The following is a 6,000-nucleotide window of genomic DNA, read 5'->3' on the forward strand; positions in this document are numbered from 1 at the left end:
ATCCAAGACGTCATTCCCTCAGGCTACTTGCAGTCCCTTTGTAAATGCTAACCACGCACATTCCCAATACGCCCCACCTGCCATTCAACTAAGGAGACCTCCTCTAACAAAGGCTACAGGCTGGGTGGGTGCCACCTACCAAGTCATGCATCAGTACCCCTCTCTGTTTGGTGGTGAAGTCAGTGAGCTTATGTCCACGAGGAGGAGGAACTGTATCCAGGTAGTGGACACAGTGGGCACACAGAAGACGGCCTACCAATTGATTTAGATGAAATTTTCACATGAGAACCTCAGCCCAGACAAAGATACAAAAAACATAGTAGTTGAACCTTCAGGTGCTGCCTAAAAGCACCAAGGGTAGAGAGAGTGAACGAACGCACGTGCTTGTGGAAAAAATTCCAGAGACAAGTTATTTTTCTTCATAGACCTTATTACTTCTTTTTAAATTTTTTATATTTTATTGATTATGCTATTACAGTTGTCCTAACTTTTCTCCTTCTGCCCTCCTCCACCCAGCACCCACACCTCCCTTAGGCAGTCCCCCAACCATTGCTTATGTCCATGGGTCAGGCATATAAGTTCTCTGGCTACTTCATTTTCTGTACTGTACTTTATGTCCCCATGGCTATTCTGTAACTACCCATGTGTGCTTGTTAATCCCCTCACCTCTTCAGCCATTCCCCCACACCACCTCCCCCACGTGGCAACCATCAACATGCTCTCCATATCCATGACTGGGGTCTCTGATCTTCTTGTTGCTTAGTTTGTTTTTTAGATTCAATTGTTTGTTTTTTTTTAATTTTCTATCAAAAAGGTGTTTTGGGGAAGGTTCCCCACTCATCTTGATTCAGGTACTTCTAGTTCTGCTTCCATCCGAAGGAGCATCCTTCTGTCAGCCTTGCTTTTCAAAACTACTGTAGGCTGACAGAGGGCAGTGGAGAATACAGCGCACAAAACTACCGCTAGTGCACGGCTAACAACGGTGGTGATTTTACAGCATCCAGGGCATTTCACATCCATGATGTAGGAATTGGAGCTCTGTACCAGGTGCTTCTCGTGTTTCCTCTTCGCCTCTTCTGGAGATGGATGAAAGAGATCCTTTGCGAGAGGCATATTAATGTGGGGAGCTCCTCACTTCCAGAAAGGCTACATTCAATGGTTGATAGATTGTCTTGTTTGCCATTTTATTCTTCACAGTTTTGATCTTCTTCTTTTTCTTAAATAAGTCCCTTTAATGTTTCACATAATAATGGTTTGGTCATGATGAACTCCTTTAGTATTTTCTTGTCCGGGTAGCTCTTTATCTGCCCTTGGATTCTAAATGATATATTTGCTGGGTAGAGCAGTCTTGGCTGTAGGTACAACCTCTTTTTCATGACTTTCAATATTTCTTGCCAATCCCGTCTAGCCAGCAAAGTCTCTTTTGAAAAATTGACAGCTGACAGTCTTATGGGAATTCTCCTGTAGGTACTTCTTTTCCCATGCTGCTTTTAAGACTCTCTCTTTAAAAACAGCATTAAAATGAAAAGAGAACCAACTGTATGGGAAACCGTATTTGCCATTGATACCTCAGACAAGGGTTTGATCTCCAAAATATATAAAGAACTCACACAACTCCACTCTAGGGAGACAAAAAACCCAATTAAAAAATGGGCAAAGGACTTGAACAGACACTTCTCCAAGGAGGACATACAGAGGGCTCAGAGACATATGAAAAGATGCTCAAAATCACTAGCCATCAGAGGGATGCAAATTAAAACCACAATGTGATACCACTTCACACCGGTGATAATGGCCCTCATAAACAAAGCAACAAACAGAAAAGTGTTGGAGAGGTTGTAGAGAAAAGGGAACCCTAGTGCACTGTTGGTGGGATTGCAGACTGGTGCAGCCACTATGGAAAACAGTATGGAATTTCCTCAGAAAACTAAAAATGGAACTGCCTTTTGACATGGCAATTCCACTGCTAGGATTTTATCCTAAGAACTCTGAAACGCTAACCCAAAAAACCATTGCACCCCAATGTTCATAGCAGCACAATTTACAATAGCCACATGCTGGAAACAACTTAAGTGCCCATCAGTAAATAAATGGATCAAAAAAGTGTGGTACATTTACACAATGTACTACACAGCAGAAAGAAAGAAGGAGCTCCTACCCTTTGCAACAGCATGGATGGAACTGGAGAGCATTATGCTAAGTGAAATAAGTCAGGCGGTGAAAGACAAATACCATAAGATTTATCCTTTAAGTGGAAACTAATCAACAAAACAAACAAGCAAGCAAAATATAACCAGAGACTTTGAAATTAAGAACAAACAGACAGTAACCAGAGGGGATGTGGGAGGGGATAATCAGGGGAAAAGTGTGAAGGGTTTTCAGGAACAACTATAAAGGACACATGGACGAAGCCAAGAGGGGGTGTAATCGGGGGAGGGAAGTGGGGATGGCTGGGGTGGGGGAGAGAGATGGTGGGAAAAAGCAGAAAACTGTACTTGAACAACAATAAAATTTTAAAAAATGGAAAAAAAGTAAAATTAGAACCAAAACATCTCATAGCACCTTAAGAATTCACTGGGAATTGCAAGGACTTCCATCCCACTAGTGTGATGTTGCCCTCTTTTACTTTTATAATAAAAGATATTTTACTAAAAAAAAATACTCTCTCTTTATCTTTCACCTTTGCCATTTTATTTTTCTCTTCTTGACCTTAATGTTTCTCTTTTGTGAAGTGATCTACATTCTTCACTGTGGATTATGGAATATAATAGAAACTGAATTACATTATATATATATAATTGCCTGCATCTTAAACTTCCATTTCTCCCCCCCACACACACCTTTTTAAAAGATTTTATTTAAGAGAGGGTAAGGGAAGGAGAAAGACAGGGAAAGAAACAACGATGTGCGAGAGATACACTGATAGGTTGCCTCTCGCTGCCCCAAACTGGGGACCTGGCCCACAACCCAGGCATGTATCCTGACTGGGAATCAAACTCACAACCTTCTAGTTCACAGGCTGGCACTCAATCCACTAAGCTATGGCAGGCAGGGCTAACCTTTGGCATTTTAATACTGATGTGTCTTGGAATGGGACTCTTTGCACCCATCTTCTCTGGGATTCTCTGTGGTTCCTGGACTTGCGTGTCTATTTACTTCACAAAATTAGTGAAGTTATCTTTTCATGCTTTTTAGAAATAGATTTCCAACTACTTGTTCTTTCTCTTTTCCTTCTGGAACCCCCTGATGCGAATGTTGGATCTCTTGAAGTTGTCCCATAGGCTGCTTATACTTTCCTCAGTTTTCTGGATTCTGTTTTCTTCTGGTTGTTCTAATTGGTTGTTGTTTGTTTCCCTCTGATCCATATCATTGATTTCTCAGCTTTATCAACACTACTGTTATCTCCATGCAAAATTGTTCTCTGTTTCAATGACTGCATCCTTCACTTCTGACTGGATTTTTTTATGCTGTAGAGATCCTCACTAACTTTGTAGAGCATCTGAATAAACAGACTTTTGAAGCCTGCATCTGAATGATTGCTAATCTCCATTTCATTTAGCTTTTTTTCTGGAGATTTGACTTGCTCTTTCTTTTCAACCATGTTTCTTTGTCCCCTCATTGTGGCAGCCTCCCTGTGTTTGTTTCTATGTATTAGGTAGAGCTGTTTTGACTCTGTGTCTTGGTAGTGTGGCCTAATGTAGTAGATGTCCTGTAGGGTCCAGGGGCACAACTTCTCCTATTACCCAAGCTAAGTACTCCAGGTGAGCCTTCATGTAGGAACACCCTGCTCTTGTAGTTGAGCCTTGGTTGCTGTCAGCAGATTAATGGGAGGGATTTACCCAGGCCAGTCAGAAGCAAGGATTGCCTGTCATCACTGACCACCAACTTCTGCCATCCATGGTGGATCAACTATGCAGGGGCAGGGTGGTGGTGCTCTGACCTGGTCTGTAGCTGTCCACTGGGTGCTCTGTCCCTTGGGATTCCCAGGTGGTACAGATAAAGGTCAGCTCCCACCTGTCCTTTGCCCTCAACCACCCTGCCTGATCTATAAAACATCGTGAGATGGCTGCTACTTGTACTGGGCTTGTAGATCCCCATGCAAAGACATGCTATGAGCTTAGGCAGACTGCAGCAGCTGCTGGGTCTGAGGCTCAATGAAGCCAGCTGTTTTTTTGATAGAATTTAGGAAGTTGTGAAGCCTGAGGGAAGACCAGACATTCCTATGGAAAAGCAGTTTGGGTGGGCCCATAAGTTGGGTGAGGCAGAGCATCTAGGGATCTGTAAGGCAGGTCACCCACTGTTAACCAGGTGGATGGTGGCAAATATGTCACCAGCTTGCTGGGTCTGGGGTGCAGGGAGCAGATTTAGAAAAGGGATGATGGCTTCTGCTCACCTTGATGCCAGACACTTCTGTGTCTCCCTGTATACTAATGGTGCCTTTCAAGTTGCTAAGCCAGTGCTGGAGCTCAGAGGGAGTGAGTCTGAGTATGTGAGTCTGTGTGGTGGACTTTAAGAGAAACTGCTTGGGACACCAGAAGTTTTTTCCACCAATGAAGTCCCCACTTGTTTTTGCAGACAGAAGTTATGGGGACTTATCTTCCAGGTACTGGAACCCTGGGGAGGGCCTGGTGTGGGGCTGGACTAATTGCTCCCAAGATATCCCTCCCAAATTTTTATCCATCACATGTGGGTGAGGGACAAGACTGTTCTTCATCTCTGCCCCTCCTATCAGTCTGGATGGATGAGGTTTCTTTAATTCCCTTGTTCTCAGACTTACATTCAACTCTGTATCTGATGGTCTGATAGCTGGTTGTTATGTATTTTAGTTGTAATTTTCATGTGGTTTTGGGAATAGAGGAGCCGTGTCTGCCTATACTCCCACAATGACCAGATCCAGAGACAATTTAGTGAGGCACAAAAGGGACCAAATATAACAGAAAAGGAGACCCTGAAACTCTTTGAGGCTCAGGAGAAAAACAGAAATGGACTCTCCTCAGTTAATGAAGTTTCTCTATTGGAAGTGTCAGAGCCACAGGACATTGAGTGATGTGTGGCCCTAGAATATTATGATAAAGCCTTTGAGCTCATCCTCAGAAAAGCGACAAGTCCCTATAGAGCTTCAAGAGCATCTTCCACAAACTCAACAGAACAGATGACCCTGTTATCTGAAAGCTGGTGAACATCTAGAGAAAGATGTTGGCCATCGATGGCAATCTGGCCCCACTGATGAGCTGCATGCACACTGAGTATTCCTGGAACATTGCCATCCAGAGGCAAGTCTGCCCTATTCTTTGAGAAAAGGCACAATTATGACATGCACCTCCGGACACTGAGTGGGAGGACAATGAGTCCTACTGGATGAAGGTAATTTCTGCAATTTGTCCTGCAACCTGGCCACGGAGTCAAACTACATCAGGCAGAGCTTCCCTGAGACCTGGGTGAGCCTCTGAAAGAGGTCAGATAATAACTTAATGATTATTGAACAAGTGAAACATGATGTCATGGCTTTCATTTACTCTTCTAAATGTCTCGGCTCACACCTTACCCTATCTTTACACCTCACTATTTTTCTTCAAGTTTTCCAGAATGAAAAAGACCCAAGATGGTAGAGAAAAGATATTCAGGGTGGCCACATTTCCAGCACAGCTGTAGCTCAAGTTACTTCTTTCATTCTTAGAACAAAGTTCCCGTAACGTCCAACCCTTTAGGACTTACCTGTTCTTGGGCTTTGTAGAGTGTTTTCTCATATTTCTATTTAGGAATTGATCACTGTATATCCATTCATCAACATCCATAACTTTCCATGGTTTGCTCACTCCATAACTCTTTTTATAAATTTAATTTAAATTTTAAAATATTTTATTTTTAGAGAGAAGGGAAGGAGAATGAGGAGACAACCATGAATGTGTGGTTGCCTCATAAATACCCCTTCCTGGGGACCTGGCCCACAGTGCAGGCCTGTGCCCTGACGGGGAATCCAACAAGCCACCTTTTGGTTTG

At 43.0% G+C, this 6,000-nt stretch overlaps 1 pseudogene; it reads right to left on the reverse strand.

The window, feature by feature from the left end:
• Positions 1–857: 857 nt before the first annotated feature.
• Positions 858–1,113, reverse strand: LOC112313669 (small ribosomal subunit protein eS27-like; annotated as a pseudogene).
• Positions 1,114–6,000: the final 4,887 nt, after the last annotated feature.

The sequence above is a fragment of the Desmodus rotundus genome, chromosome 12 (assembly GCF_022682495.2).
Source record: "Desmodus rotundus isolate HL8 chromosome 12, HLdesRot8A.1, whole genome shotgun sequence".
NCBI classification, from domain to species: Eukaryota; Metazoa; Chordata; class Mammalia; order Chiroptera; family Phyllostomidae; genus Desmodus; species Desmodus rotundus.